Genomic DNA, 17552 nt, shown 5'->3' on the forward strand with positions numbered 1-17552 from the left:
CCCCACAACCTGATGCTGCCACCCCTGTGCTTCACGGTTGGGATGGTGTTCTTCAGCTGGGATGGTGTTCTTCAAGCCTCCCCCTTTTTCCTCCAAACATAACAATGGTCATTTTGACCAAACAGTTCCATTTTTGTTTCATCAGACCAGAGGACATTTCTCCAAAAGTACGATCTTTGTCCCCATGTGCAGTTGCAAACCATAGTCTGGCTTTTTTTATGGTGGTTTTGGAGCAGTGGCTTCTTCCTTACTGAGTGGCTTTTCATGTCAATATAGGACTCATTTTACTGTGGATATATATACTTTTGTACCTGTTTCCTCCAGCATCTTCACAGGGTCCTTTGCTGTTGTTCTGGGACTGATTTGCACTTTTCGCACCAAAGTACGTTCATCTCTAGGAGACAGAACGTGTCTCCTTCCTGAGCGGTATGACGGCTGCGTTGTCCCATGGTGTTTATTTGACTTGTGGAGGTCTACAATTTTCTTCTGAAGTCTTGGCTGATTTCTTTTGATTTTCCCATGATGTCAAGCAAAGGGGCACTGAGTTTGAAGGTAGGCCTTGAAATACATCCACAGGTACACCTCCAATTGATTCAAATGATGTCAATAAGCCTAACAGAAGCTTCTCAAGCCATGACATCATTTTCTGGAATTTTCCAAGCTGTTTAAAGGCACAGTCAATTTAATGCATGTAAACTTCTGACCCACTGGAATTGTGATACAGTGAAATAATCTGTAAACAATTGTTGGAAAAATTACTTGTCATGCACAAAGTAGATGTCCTAACCGACTTGCCAAAACTATAGTCTGTTAACTAGACATTTGTGGAGTGGTTGAAAAACAAGTTTTAATGATTCCAACCTAAGTGTATGTAGGCTTCCGACATCAAATGTATGTAATGGACTGATACAAAATGTAAGGAAACTAAAGTGACAGTTATACATGCATGTGTGGAAAAACTGACGGTGGCTACCGATAGTGGCTAATATTTAACACAGTACAAATTGTAAAATATACAGTAAAGAGTGGCACATAAGTAAAACAGTCTGGAAATCGTAAATCAACTCTGTAGTTTGGCACTATACTGTCATCTGTGCATGGGCTACAGAAGCCTACAGCTTGGGATTCCAAATGTCATCCGTGCAAGTTATAAGGCCAGCATTTCGTTAAGTCACCGTGGAAAAGGTAATATGTTGATATGCTTCAGTTTGCTGCCATGTGACTGGTTTTACATTTTTCTCCAGTGATCATAAGGTAAAATAGATTTTCAACAATCGTCGTTTATATTTACAATCCCGTTATCCAAAAGGCTTACTCATTTACCTAGCTCTTATCGATAAATCTTAGCAATATGTAAGTAACAGTGCATGGAGAATGGTGCTATTTCTATTGGGGAATATGAAGTAGATGTTGTTTCACTAGGAACTGACAGGTTGCTTGACCTTATTCATAATGTCGTTGTGCGTAAAGGTGGAAGAATTGATTATGGAATTAAGTCAATGTCAGCATACCGAGTATCTGTAGACACACCTCCGCCGAAAATTCATACAATATCTTTGACATCCACCCCAAATGAATAGTGGGTGTATAGCATGCTATTCTCATGCTTAAATTCAAGGTCAGAATACGTGTCATGAGAAAACGGAATCCCGTTCCATTCACGTATGCTTAACTCGGGTCGGAATTCCAGCCATGATGCACATTCACGCTGGATTGGTACTGGCACCTCATGTAGATGCCTTTCATACCAACATCACAGCACGGACTCTCCGGGTATTTTCAGCATCACTCATCTAGCCTCTGGCAGGTGACAGTGTGAATTAGCCACATCATGGACTGTAGCTAACGGTGACCGTATCACGTACTCTCAGTCCGTGCAGCATCTGTAAAGCGTAGTTTGTCGCAATTAAATCACTAACATATTCTGAATTGGATAGTCAAATAGTAAATGTACATGCATGTTTCCTCTTCCAACTGCAGCAGGTTCTTTTAGCTATTCATGATGTAGCACAGGATAAACAAACTAGTACGTCACATCGCTTTCCATACAAAATGGCTGCAGTCTTCCCTTTAACAAACTGTTGACATTGATCACCCGTCCAAGTTTCTCCGATAGCTTTTCCTCGTCCCATCACTCTGCATCGTCACGCGTCTGAGAGAGGGGGGGGGGGAGAAAAGGGGGGGAGGGACAGGTTGGCTGATTAATCAAAAACGGACTCTAGTCGTTGTTTACCGCTGCTTCCTAGGAACGCAAAGATCAGTCGGAAATCTAGAAGTCAGAAGGAAATGTCTCCGTTTGTGACGATGCTCCTGAGTCAAAACCTCTCCAAGAGTTTTGAGTCAATCAGAAAGGACCTTCTGTAAAACACTGCCAAATATTGCATCACAACTAAGAAGCTACGAAAGCAGCAAAGATATTTATTGTCGTCTTGAATGAAGCCATACTGTAGCCTATGTACTGAAGCCAACTCTAGTCTTCTATTGTATAGTGCATGGTGATGACACATCGTATTTGCCTTCAAACTAGAATCTCCACTTGAAATTAGCTCAGTAAGCCTCTATCCTTTTTAGGCTGTGTGAGAGAGGGAAGATGTTTGTGAAAAGTGCTGCAACAGCGAGATGTATGAGTTTGTCAGTGATCATGGTAGCTGTATTCAGTCATAGAGCTGCTAGGGGAGCAATTTAAACTCCCGAGCCCCCTGCCGCTGTCCAGCTGTCCAGATGAATTACAATGGACAGGACCATAGAGAGACTGGCTGGAGAGGAGTAATGACGAATGGACACAGACACACACTGCATATGTCCAGACCCAGACTCACTATTAAACCCAGAGAGGTGAGAGACCGCAGATTGGTATGAAAGACAACAGCTTGTCTTTTCAGTCAGTTCCCACTGGGCACAGATATCAGTTCCAGGTCTAGTTTTGATTTACATTTGGTTGAGGAGTCAACTAACGTGAATTCCATGTGAAATCAACAAGTCACCATGTCATTGTATTCAGGTTGAAAGTTTTTTTCTTTTAAGTAAAAAAAATAGAAATAGCCATACGTTAATGACTTTTTGCAAATACAATCAGTTTTCCACATTGATTCAATGTCATCACATTTATTTTGGGGGTTGAAATAACGTGGAAACAACGTTGGTTCACCTGTTATTTTCCTAGTGGGGTTGTACTGATACGGGAGGAACAAAATGAATGCCTTTTGGCCCAGCAAACCACAAGAAGAATGATATACCTAGACACATGTCCCACTGGGCACAGACATCAATTCAACATCTATTCCACATTGGTTCCACGTAACTTAATTGAAATTACGTGGAAACACTGTTGATTCAACCAGTGTGTTATGCCTGATTCACATAAGTCCGACCCGGACTGGTTGGGCTGGCTCTGATATTTTCTCTTCACATTGTCCTTGTCCTGGTGGATGTGTAACCAGGCCAACACCGTACAGCTCGGCACAGTTCAGCTTGGGTTGGCTTAGTAGTGTTAAACAGTATTATTCTGTTATAGGAATACTAAATGGCTCATTTTAATGGAGCCTTCAAAAAAGAATTGTGCCCAGTTTTCAAGGTCTAATGTAAATGACTAATGTTTAGGTTTAGTGTTGGTACAGTGTGTACTGTGTGTTCTCAGTGGAAGAAGAAGTTGTTCCTCCGAGCGTTTTTGTCAGAGCTTTTTGTCAAAGCTGTGTCTGAATGTCGGATTAGAAAAAGAACCGCCACTCAGGGCAGGTTCAGTGCCAAAATGTCTGATATCTCCCAAACGGGTTTTAGGCTTCCAGCTTTCAATGAGGTGCAGAGGAGTTTTGGCTTCAAGTGAAGAGTAAGAGAGAGGGATGGGGGGGGGGGGGGGGAGTGGGACAGAAAAAATATCTAGAGAGAGAAATAGAAAAGAGATTGAGTGCAGATTATATAAACTCCCATAGGGACACTACTGCATAATGGGGACATTTAAAACCCTGTTGCATCTATATTTCACTGGGTTATTGGGTGACCGTTTCTATAATAATAATTATATACTGACTGTATACAGTCTAAAAATCTACACACCGAGAGCAAGAAAGGAGACGGCTATTCATTTTTTCTTCCATTTTTTTCTCAATGACTATCTGGTTTTAAACTGTCAATCAAAGTCACTACACTAAGGGGAAGAGGATGCCAAGATACACATTCTTAACTTTCCTCTTCCATTCTTTTCTCTGTGTCTATCTGGGCCCGTATTCATAAGCCGTCTCAGTGGGAGTGCTGATCTAGGATCAGTGTTTGCCTTTTAGATCATAATGAATACATTTATATGGACAGGAGAGGACCTGATCCTAGATCGTTACTCTTCTAGAGACATTTTATGAGTGCAGACCCTGTTTTTTTAATCAGTCAGTCACAGACACTATAAAAGGATGCCAAGCAACACAGTCTGAAAGCTAGGGAGACTGTTAGGAATGTTGTTTTAGTGTTTTGTTTTGTCGTCCCTGCTAGTTCTCGTGACGGAGACAATGCCTTATGTCTACATTGTGTTCAAACCAACGTCAGTCAAACCCCGCAGATCTAGGCCTAACTATCCCAATCCAATAAAACATTACCCACTGGGCACGCCACGTCATTTCGACGTGGATACTTGGGTAGTATTTGGTTGAGACGTTGATCAATGAGATTACAACCGATATTCATCCACTCAAAAAGACAGCCAAAAGTTAGTTGAATTTCCATTGTGTTATCACCATGTTTTCAACCATCTAAAAACACAGCAAAGTTACAAATGCGAATACAACGTCAGGTATTTTGTCCATTTATCACTGTGATAACAGAAAAAAATGACCTGGATTGTAGTTGAGATTGCAGTTAAAGTACATGGCACAGCTTATTACAGCAATTGTGGCTATGGAACCCTGACCTGTTCACTGGACGTGCTACCTGTCCCAGACCTGCTGTTTTCAACTCTCTAGAGACAGCAGGAGTGGTAGAGATACTCTTAATTTTCAGCTATGAAATGCCAACTGACATTTACTCCTGAGGTGCTGACTTGCTGCACCCTCAACAACTACTGTGATTATTATTATTTGACCATGCTGGTCATTTATGAACATTTGAACATCTTGGTGATGTTCTGTTATAATCTCCACCCGGCACAGCCAGAAGAGGACTGGCCACCCCTCATAGCCTGGTTCCTCTCTAGGTTTCTTCCTAGGTTTTGGCCTTTCTAAGGAGTTTTTTAGCCACCGTGCTTCTACATCTGCATTGCTTGCTGTTTGGTGTTTTAGGCTGGGTTTCTGTACAGCACTTTGAGATATCAGCTGATGTAAGAAGGGCTATATAAATAAATTTGATTTGAATTTGATTTGTTACCACCTTATTAATAGGCCTACATTTGATGTGATAAGCTACCTCCAACCATAAGCTACCTCCAACGTCTTTTAGAGAATTTGGCAGTACGTTCAACCGGCCTCACAACCACAGACCACATGTAACCACACCAGCCCAGGACCTCCACATCCGACTCCTTTACCTGCGGGATTGTCTGGGACCAGCCACCCGGACAGCTGATAATTGATGTTTGATTCACGTCTCCATCTCAACCAAAAATCTAAGTTAAAGAATAGGAATAAATTAAATCAAATGCACTTTGGATAAAGTTTGATTTAATTATATTCATTAACTTAGATTTTTGGTTAAAATGGAGACGTGAATCCAACCTATCAATTATTAATTTGTAGACCAACTGGAATTTAAGCCAGACTAAGTCAGTGGCACAGATGGAACTATCCAAGCTGAATATTCATCTCCTTTAAATGTTGCTATTTGGTTGTGTTGACAGCCAAACACAATTCAACATCCCTAAATATCATTACATTTGAAATCGACCAGAGCTTGTAACCTTAGGCCCATTATCTATTTTTAGCTGAATTCCTTGTAGAATTGAAACAATAGCAGTGGATGCTATACTGAGCTAAGTGATAAAGTATGGTCACATTTAATTTGCTCTGGTTAACCTACCCTTGAGAATGACTTCGATAGCAACAGTGGATATATTTCATTTTTAAGTGGAGATCGCTCAACAATCATTCTGACGATAGCACATTGGTTATAGTCAGTATATATAGCTAAGCAGGGCTGGGATTGGTTAAAATCCTGGATGGGAGATCAAATGGTAGCTAGCTGTACATGGATCAATTCTCCAGTCGGAGGTCTTGCAAAGCCTATAGTCTTGACGATCTGACATTGTTTTAAAGGTTTATCTCTATTGAAATCTGGTTACCATGATCCTGTGTTTGAAATTTCCCCCTAAAAAAAAAAAATAATTATGTTGATGAATTCTTTCACAATCCAACGTATTTTCCACGTAGATTCCACATCACAATATGTTGCAAAATGATGTTAAAACAACATTGATTCAACCAGTGGATCGGGGCCAGTTTCCCAGACACAGATTTTGGCTAGTCCTGGACAAAAAAATATGCTCAATGGGAAATCTTAATTGAAATAGCTATTTAGACCTACATTTAGGCTTATTCTGTGTCAAGGAAACTGGCACATACAGAACTACTTGGTTTACCAGACCAATATACCTTGTGTTTTTCAGAGGTTTAGTAATGATAATGGTTTGGAGAGGTGTACCTGCCTAATGATGATAATGATATGGTCATCAAGAAGCACTTTATCCAAAAGCGATTTTAAAGTTTATAAATTCAAGCAATTTCACCATCTGGACCTGACAGTAGTGATTAAGACGTTATTTTCATTTTAGTTTCTGAATTCACACTAATGAGAGAAGCAGCTGAAAAAATAATGTTTTTTTCCCCTTCTATTAGGTTAAACGTACGTGAACTGTCTCCAAATAACCCCTCCCAAAAGTTGATGACATCTTCAAAAGACACTACATAAAATGAAATATGTATATCAAGGAGTTGTCTACAAAAATGATCAACTATTAAGTGCGGTACTATTGACTTAAATTCATCTTTGAGAAGGCCAAGCGCTGCTTGGTTCTTTAATCCAAATGTCACAGCAGAAAGATAAGCAGAGTCCCAATGAGCCAGGGTACGCACATTAGCAGGATAGCATCCTGAGTGTTCCAAGCGAGACACACACACACACAAACACATGGACACACACACCGCACATTAGCAGGATAGCATCCTGAGTCTGCCAAAAGATTACCAGCAGTCCTCCTGGGCCAAGCTTTTGAACCCTCTCATTTCCTGATGTCGGCTTAGAGCGAGCACGTGTGTTTTCCATCTTACTTAGCACCTAATTTACCAGCTTCCTTCTCGTGTGTCTCCATCCTGCAGTAATAAAGAAACTCATGTACTTGCTTCTAAGCCCATGGCAATATTCAATCTGCATGACGTTTTCTGGCCGGGTCAGTTGTCAAGCTATCCTGAGGGACGATCTCTTTAAGGACATTTCAAGGTGACCCTTAACTGTAACCCTCTGAAGGTCACTCCGGGGTTAGGACGTGGTGACACCAAGGCGTCTTATACACTGTGGACTCTGTGGACTGAGTGACAGAAAAGGCAGTGAGACTGACAGGTTTTTGAAAAGTCTTCTACAGTTGGCCTTCAGTCAGGCATATGTCAGGATTCTACATGGGGGGAACACTTTGAATTGAACAGGATTTCACCCAACACCACCAGATAAACGGTGACGGTGTAGTGTACTACAGTTTTGCCACAGTGGGAATGTGTGTGGCGTCCCCGGGTCTCCTCCCCTGAGGCGTGTTTTGAGAAAGTCCGATAAAATTGCAGCTGGCGCTCTTTTCATCTTCTAAATGAAAGCAGAAATGAGTGAAACAACAAAGGTTTGGGAAACAAGCCATTCCAATTCAGAGCTCCAAAACTCAAAGACTAGCTCTCTTCCTCTTTTAACAGCTCCTCTGTAGGAATTGACCAGGAAGGAACGAATATAACAACAAACGCCCACCCTGCCTAACAACAAGACGACAGCCAGGTGGGCGAGGAGGAAGTTGACGAAGGGCGGCTCGGGCAATAATTGGCGACTGTCACGATGCGATAAGTGGGAGATTGTGGCGCGTGTGTGTTCATTCTCGCTGTAAATGGCATTGTGAAAAGCTTCTCTCATCGCAAACTTCGCTGTGTATAAACTGTATCACCAGAACCCTCAAGATTCCATCCCCATTGAATAACATTGGAAAAGAAGTCAGCGAGCATTGCTCCCTCCCAAAGAAAATAGAAACGCTATTTAGCTTGACGTTGTACTGGAACCCACTGTGTATGCATAGGCTATTACTCATTTGGGAGATGGACCAAACATAATGTGAAGAATTGGGCTTTATTTCCCCCTTTACTGGTGCATGGTGTAACTATTAACTGTGCCCTGTGTGCGTCCCAAATGGTACCCAAATGGTACCCTATTCCCTATATAGTGCATTACTTTTGACCAGAGCCTTATGGACACTGGTCAAAAGTCATGCACTATAAAGTGATTGAGGTGGTATTTGGGACGCAGAGTCTGTCTGTACATCTATGTTTGATTCCTTGGTTGTCAGGTGTCATCACCCCTCTCTGTCTTATACACTGTGGACAGACTGACAGACAAGATGCGTGAGACTGACAGGTTTTTATAAGTATTATACAGTAGGCCCCATTGGAGGCTGCTGAGGGGAGGACGGCTCATAATAATGGCTGGAATGGCGTGTAATGGAATGGTATCAAACACATGAAAAGCATGTGTTTGATACTATTCCATTCCCTCCATTCAGGGCATTATTATGAGCCGACGACAGCCCGCCTGGCTGTCGTCAAAATGTATTTTAACAGGATTTCACCCAACACCTCCAGACTGTATAGCCACAGTGGGAATTCCTGTGCTGTTTCCCCCTGAGGGGTGTTTAGAAAAAGCCAGATAAAATGCAGTTGACTCTCTTTTCATCTTCTAAATGAAAACAGAAATGTGTGAGATAACAAAGACTTGGACACAAGCCATTCCACTTCAGAGCTATAGCTTTCCCCTTGTCGGAACAGATCCTCCATATGAATTGAAGGAACAAATACAACAAAACGCACACCCTGCCTAACAGCAAGACAGCCAGGCGGGCCAGGAGGACGTTAATGATTGGCGACGAGCGCGATGCAATAAGTGGGAGATTCTGCCGCCGTAAATTACCTTTGTGCGTGCGTGCGTAGATGCGCGCGGCGTGCATGGGTGCGTGCATTCTCGGTGTGAATGGCACCGGGGAAAACTTATTTCACCACTATGAACTACGTTGTGCATAAACTGTATCACGAGAACCCTCAAGATTCCATCCCCATTGAATAACATTGGAAAAGAAGTCAGCGAGCATTGCTCCCTCCCAAAGAAAATAGAAACGCTATTTAGCTTGACGTTGTACTGGAACCCACTGTGTATGCATAGGCTATTACGCATTTGGGAGATGGACCAAACATAATGTGAAGAATTGGGCTTTATTTCCCCCTTTACTGGTGCATGGTGTAACTATTAACTGTGCCCTGTGTGCGTCCCAAATGGTAACCTATTCCCTATATAGTGCACTACTTTTGACCTTTTGAAGGAGTTTGAGCTTCTGTAGTGCAGGAGAGGTTAAGGGAGGACATAATAAATCTCTCACACACACACACACACACACACACAGAGAGTCGTCAGAAAGAGTCAGGAGTGTGTGAGTGTTTGTGTGCACTCTTTAGCAGATGTGTATGTATGAGAGTGTATTTAGGAGTTACTAATTTAGCCCATGGCCAGCTCAGTCTTTCATTAGCGAAATGACACACATACACACACACATCACTGTTTCTGACCAGCTCCCACAGCAATTAGAGAAGCTCCCCGGACAACCCAGAACGGTGTGTGTGTGCGTGCGTTTAGCACAGCAGGAAATCCAAAAGCCCAGACCTTGGGGCTCTGCTGGCCCACTGTGACACATCCTGATTCCTACAACCTGTTAACACAGAAGGGATACATAGATAGCTCTTCTCTCTCTCTCCGTCTCTCTGTTTCTTTTTACTGATTTCCCTTCCTCTCGCTTTCTTTCGCTCTCTCTTTTTCCGTAACTCTATCTAATTTCCTTTCCTATTAGCTGAAACAACACTCTCTTCCTCTCTACTCGATTACCAATAATGAATGACATGTTGATGCAGCGAGAAGGAAATGAACACTTGTTAAATTGAACACGGACTATTAAAGGAAGGCAACTCTTTCTTCCTGTGTGTGTGTGCGTGCATTGTGCGTGGAAGAGGTCCTTGAACCTCTCCACAACATTTGTTTTCTTGAGATAAGATGTTATCCCAGGAATATTGATGGGGAAACAATATTATTCCCATTTGGGAGCGTTGAGACCCAATTTTTACACAGGCACCGTGACAGGACAGCTCTGTGAATAGTCAATTACACATCTGCTCAGGTAGAGAGAGCAAAGTGTTTGATAGATTTAGCCTGTGAGATATCATTAGGACCCCACAGAAGGACGGATCTCATCATGTCTCTCATTCATCTCTATTCATTTCCTGAGTATTAGATGGAGTCGGCTGTCTACTACCGGTGGGAATAGGTTTGTAATGCGCGCGGGGGGGGGGGCGGCATTCTACAACAGCGACGTTGACATCCCACTCACACCAACCATGCATACATCTGTTCTCTGACCATGAACACAAACTAAGATGTCTTCCAGCGTGTTTCAGCACTCTGTGTTGCTCCCCAAGATGCCAGATTGACATCTACAGAACCGTGAAGGACCTTCATGTCTCTCTGTCTGATTGGCGTGCATTCAAATACCACTTCCACAACCACCCAGGATTTGTCAGCTAGCTAGGCGACTGGCATGACCCTCCCTGTCAGAGAGAAGCAGTAGCAGGTTGACTTCAACCAATCACATGCGTTTTCCTTCAGGGCAGAGCTGCTTCCAGAACATGATTCATCCCAAAAAATGTCAACCTGCGAAGCAGTAGAGTTATTTCCGCAGCGGTTATTAATCTAACACACTGACTTAATGGGAAGAGACAAGTGTGTAATGATTATTATTTGGCCACACTCTCCTGTCCTGTCTTTCATCAGAGGAGACCGCTATGGAATGTGTCACAAATTGCCCGTCGGAGTGTAGAGAGACGCTGCTGGAGCGAGTTGTTGTTTTGGAGGGCGGTGGATGGGTCTTTGCATTTGTGCGTATGTGTCTGCTACAGATTCCCTGGATCATCTTTTCCTCTCCTTTCCCTACACTCTTTGAAAAAATGATGTATGATAACCCTTTTTGATGATAACCCTTTTTGGTTCCAATTAGGACCCTATTGGGTTCCATGTAAAACCCTTTCCCCAGAGGGTGAATAGATGGGTAAAGAGATAATAGCTGGGTAAAGAGATAATAAATGGGTAAAGAGATAATAAATGGGTAAAGAGATAATAAATGGGTAAATAGATAATAAATGGGTAAATATATAATAGCTGGGTAAATAGATAATAGCTGGGTAAATATATAATAGCTGGGTAAATAGATAATAGATGGGTATATAGATAATAGATGGTTGAATAGATAATAGATGGGTAAACAGATAATAGATGGGTAAATAGATAATAGATGGGTAAACAGATAATAGATGGGTAAAGAAATAATAAATGGGTAAATAGATAATAAATGGGTAAATATATAATAGCTGGGTAAATAGATAATAGCTGGGTAAATAGATAATAGCTGGGTAAATAGATAATAGATGGGTATATAGATAATAGATGGGTGAATAGATAATAGATGGGTAAACAGATAATAGATGGGTAAATAGATAATAGATGGGTAAACAGATAATAGATGGGTAAATAGATAATAGATGGGTGAATAGATAATAGATGGGTAAATAGATAATAGATGGGTGAATAGATAATAGATGGGTAAACAGATAATAGATGGGTATATAGATGGGTAAACAGATACTAGATGGGTAAATAGATGAATAGATACATAAATAGATGGGTAAATAGATAATAGTTGGGTAAATAGATGAATAGATACATAAATAGATGGGTAAATAGATAATAGATGGGTAAATAGATCATAGTTGGGTAAATAGATGAATAGATACATAAATAGATGGGTAAATAGATAATAGTTGGGTAAATAGATGAATAGATACATAAATAGATGGGTAAATAGATAATAGTTGGGTAAATAGATGAATAGATACATAAATAGATGGGTAAATAGATAATAGATGGGTAAATAGATCATAGTTGGGTAAATAGATGAATAGATACATAAATAGATGGGTAAATAGATAATAGATGGGTGAATAGATCATAGCTGGGTAAATAGATCATAGCTGGGTAAAAATATAATAAATGGGTAAATAGATAATAAATGGGTAAAGAGATAATAGCTGGGTAAATAGATAATAAATGGGTAAAGAGATAATAGCTGGGTAAATAGATAATAAATGGGTAAAGAGATAATAGCTGGGTAAATAGATAATAGCTGGGTAAATATATAATAGCTGGGTAAATAGATAATAGCTGGGTAAATAGATAATAGCTGGGTAAATAGATAATAGATGGGTATATAGATAATAGATGGGTGAATAGATAATAGATGGGTGAATAGATAATAGATGGGTATATAGATAATAGATGGGTATATAGATAATAGATGGGTATATAGATGGGTAAACAGATAATAGATGGGTATATAGATGGGTAAACAGATAATAGTTGGGTAAATCGATGAATAGATACATAAATAGATGGGTAAATAGATAATAGTTGGGTAAATAGATGAATAGATACATAAATAGATGGGTAAATAGATAATAGATGGGTAAATAGATCATAGTTGGGTAAATAGATGAATAGATACATAAATAGATGGGTAAATAGATAATAGATGGGTGAATAGATAAGGAGAGTGTGAATGTTTGGCAGATGAAAAAGGTTTACATTGCAGTTTGAGATTAGATGAGGTTTTACCTGTTTGAAATGGAATTAAGATAAGAAGACCGTGGGAAAAAGTCAATGACTAAACATAAGTTGAAACTCATCTCTTTGTTCTATATTCAAATCGGCTAAACAGAATACATGTGATGTTTAAATATAGTCCGTTTTCATTATTAAGCTGTACTAAAACTATCTTTGAAATTAAACGTGAAACTACTAAAACATATTTGACACATTCAGCTGAAGATGTATTTTGTTTCTAGCCATGTTCAGTACACTTCATCTGCCGTAGTGTACACTGTAAATCAATTTCAAGGTGCGCAAATCGTCTCACAAACTATCCGCGTTTGTGCTCTCGTGTGTTGACATACAGTGGAGTGAATATTAAAAAAGACGGCTCAGTTAATAAAAAATAAAAAATGAATCTCCGTCTTCTGTCGATCTCCACCCAAATCCCTTATTTCCGCTGTTCGTAATCAAAGATAGCATTTCCAGCTGTGAACTATTTTGCTCGTTTCCCACTAGGGAAAAGCAGATGGGGTATGGGGCATCGGGATCAGTAATATGCTATTTCCCAGAAATCCACTTCACATTCCGTAACGGGCCCAGCTGTAATTTTTTTCGTGATGTATCACGTCTTGTAGCCATTTGTGGATGATCTGTTCTTTCCAATCAGAGGCTTCGGTGGTGATCTGTAGTCAGCGAATGCAATCAAAGGCCTGTTAAGGTACCTTTTGTTGATTGCGTGTGCGTGCTTGCATGTTTTTCCATCAACGGCTTCTGTTACACATCAATCAGTCTCTAAGCATCTGTGTATAGCTCATTTATACCAGAGCATCTATGACAAGCATGACGCTCATTCTACACTGCATTTCCTGTTTCTGTCCCTATCGCCACGGTGACAACTTCACACATTGTTGACAAGCCCCTGCATGATGTCATATCTTTCCTTTCACATCGGATTCCATCGTTGCAGACTGGCATGCACACAGATTGGAAAATAATGTCTCTGTGATGCTGATATGCCTTTCTGTTATAGACTTCTACATGAACAAACCGTTGCGACAACGAACCATCAATGACCATCAATAGTAGTTTTAAAATAATTTAAACAAGGATTTTTTTTGGGGGGGGGGTCCATATTCTTTACGACAACTCAATATATGACCTTTGACCAGTCATAGCTCTCATCGTATCGGATCATACGATATATCAGGAATGTCTCAAGGGGCATAATCCAGCCATTTACCGACACTACTTCCCTGTGGACCTCAGTGACACTCTGGGCAACCAAGCTAAATTGGTCTTGTGAAGGGACAATACTGTAGTTGAATGGAGGTGGCATCATGGGTGTAGTGAGTGATGTGAAACGTTCTTAAAGTGGCAGATAGAAGTAGACTGAATAGAGCTGACAAGGACTGACAGACAATCGCATCTGTATCTGAACGTTCTATAACCTTAAAATCCTCCACGTCACGCCTGGTAGAATGGATAAAGCCAGCAGTGTGCACACTGGGCTCCACTGAAGCCCAGCTAGATAAACACCATTTAGATCAGTGGTCGCCAACCTTTTCAAGCCTAAGATCATTTGATCCCAAGTTCAAATATAAAACCAAGATCTACCACTTGCAAAAAAATTACGAAAAAAACGAGGCCACGATGTAGTTCCACTTTGACATTCTTTATTTTTGTTACCTGTCAGTCACAAGCAAAGTATTACTTTAATTATACAAATAGTATAATCAGTGCAACTATCATTCAACATTTTATAAGTCATATTACATTTTTCAATATTTCCACAGGCCTATTACTCATTCACCTTTCATATTTAACCTCAATAATCAGTCAATTACAGTCCTAAGCCAATCATGTACAGTACTGTTTCACTTTCCCTTTTTAAACATCATATTTCAAGACACTTCAAAATGACAATACTCAAGTAAGTGCAACTAGCATTCAAAATATTATGACAACAGTCACATCATTCAATTGTTCCAAAATATGTTCACACAAATCACAGCCCTATTCATTACCTCAATAAATCAGTCAATTACAGGCCTAAGCCAATCATGTACAGTACTGTTTCACTTTACCTTTTTAAACAACAAACACAGATCATATCCTCTTGTAAACAATTTAGCCTACAACACATTTCAAACTGGCAATACTCACTCACTCTGGCTGTGGATGAGATCCCCTCCCACACTCACACATTCAATGTGATTTCACACTATCAGCAAGTGCTCTGTAGTCTGGCTCAAAGTATCAGCCTTTCTGCGTCAAACTGTCTTGTGAGATGTCTATTAGTTAGACAAGACCTGTTCTTTGACCTGATTATTTTCAACTGTGAACGGGCCATCTCACAGAGATATGTCGATCCAAAGTAGGACTTCGCCAGAAGTGCGCTGGATGAAATGAGGGGGAACTTTTCAGTGTTTACAAGACCCCAAAATCACTGTCTCTTGAGCTTGCTTTCAACTCGATGTCATTTTGCAATTCAATTATCTCCATGTCAACTCCGATTGGTAAAGCAAATACTTGCTGGAATTTGGCAGCCACCTCCTGAATCCCAATGGGGATGAAAGGCTTTGAGATAAATGCAACAACATCCCCTGTCATTTAACTCCTGAAAACACCTGCTTCAATTCAGATGCCAGTTTCTCCAGGTGGGCACAGAATTCTTGCGGGAGAAAAACACCTTTGTTTCCGATGTTTTGCGACATTTTCGGGAAGTGCACCGGCCTTCCATTCCTCAGCTGAGAGGCCCATACCCCCACCTTGGCCTTAATTGACAGCGTTGATCATGTGATCATGTGAATGCTGTTATCATGCACATGTTTAACGTTTAAACTCGTTGGAAATGTCCTCACCTCTCATCCTCCCTTTTAATGGTAAGTAGTTGAAACCTTAAAAGCCATGCGAACAAACACCATCAGCTGTGCAGTGTCTGTCATATCCTGGGATTCGTCAAATTGCAGTGAAAAGCACTCAAAGTGATATCCTTGTTGATTCACGTCCTCCTATAACAACTCTACCCTTCTTGTCACAGTGGCTGGGCCAATTGGAACACTTCCGATTGCTACGGTTTTCTTCCGTTGAAGGAGAGTCGGACCAAAATGCAGCGTGGTTAATTCGATACATGTTTAATGTAGACAAAACACGATCAATACAAAACAACAAACGGAACGTGAAAACCTATACAGCCTATCTGGTGAAATACAAAACACTGAGACAGGAACAATCACCCACAAAACACTCAAAGAATATTCGATTTTTTAATGAATTTATTCGCAAATTATGGTGGAAAATAAGTATTTGGTCAATAACAAAAGTTTCTAAATACTTTGTTATATACCCTTTGTTGGAGATGACAGAGGTCAAACACACGGTCTTCACAAGGTTTTCACACACCGTTGCTGGTATTTTGGCCCATTCCTCCATGCAGATCTCCTCTAGAGCAGTGATGTTTTGGGGCTGTTGCTGGGCAACACGGACTTTCAACTCCCTCCAAAGATTTTCTATGGGGTTGAGATCTGGAGACTGGCTAGACCACTCCAGGACCTTGAAATGCTTCTTACGAAGCCACTCCTTCGTTGCCTGGGCAGTGTGTTTGGGATCATTGTCATGCTGAAAGACCCAGCCACGTTTCATCTTCAATGCTGATGGAAGGAGGTTTTCACTCAAAATCTCACGATACATGGCCCCATTCATTCTTTCCTTTACACGGATCAGTCGTCCTGGTCCCTTTGCAGAAAAACAGCCCCAAAGCATGATGTTTCCACCCCCATGCTTCACAGTAGGTATGGTGTTCTTTGGATGCAACTCAGCATTCTTTGTCCTCCAAACACGACAAGTTTTTACCAAAAAGTTATATTTTGGTTTCATCTGACCATACGACATTCTCCCAATCTTCTTCTGGATCATCCAAATGCTCTCTAGCAAACTTCAGACGGGCCTGGACATGTACTATGTGTGGTTCTGGGATTTTTGCTCACCGTTCTTGTGATCATTTTGACCCCATGGGGTGAGATCTTGCGTGGAGCCCAGATCGAGGGAGATTATCAGTGGTCTTGTATGTCTTCCATTTCCTAATATTTTCTCCCAGTTGATTTCTTCAAACCAAGCTGCTTACCTATTGCAGATTCAGTCTTCCCAGCCTGGTGCACGTCTACAATTTTGTTTCTGGTGTCCTTTGACAGCTCTTTGGTCTTGGCCATAGTGGAGTTTGGTGTGTGACTGTTTGAGGTTGTGGACAGGTGTCTTTTATACTGATAACAAGTTCAAACAGGTGCCATTAATACAGGTAACGAGGACAGAGGAGCCTCTTAAAGAAGACGTTACAGGTCTGTGAGAGCCAGAAATCTTGCTTGTTTGTAGGTGACCAAATACTTATTTTTCACCATAATTTGCAAATAAATTCATAAAAAATCCTACAATGTGATATTCTGGATTTTTTCTCTCTCATTTTCTCTGTCATAGTTGAAGTGTACCTATGATGAAAATTACAGGCCTCTCATCTTTTTAAGTGGGAGAACTTGCACAATTGGTGGCTGACTAAATACTTTTTTGCCCCACTGTACATAATCCAAATCCTTCTTTAACATGTCTCCTCTCCTGCATCTACACTTATTTTTGAAGTGGGGTTAACAGGTGACATCAATAACGCA

The sequence above is a fragment of the Oncorhynchus kisutch genome, linkage group LG7 (genome assembly GCF_002021735.2).
Source record: "Oncorhynchus kisutch isolate 150728-3 linkage group LG7, Okis_V2, whole genome shotgun sequence".
Lineage (NCBI taxonomy): Eukaryota > Metazoa > Chordata > Actinopteri > Salmoniformes > Salmonidae > Oncorhynchus > Oncorhynchus kisutch.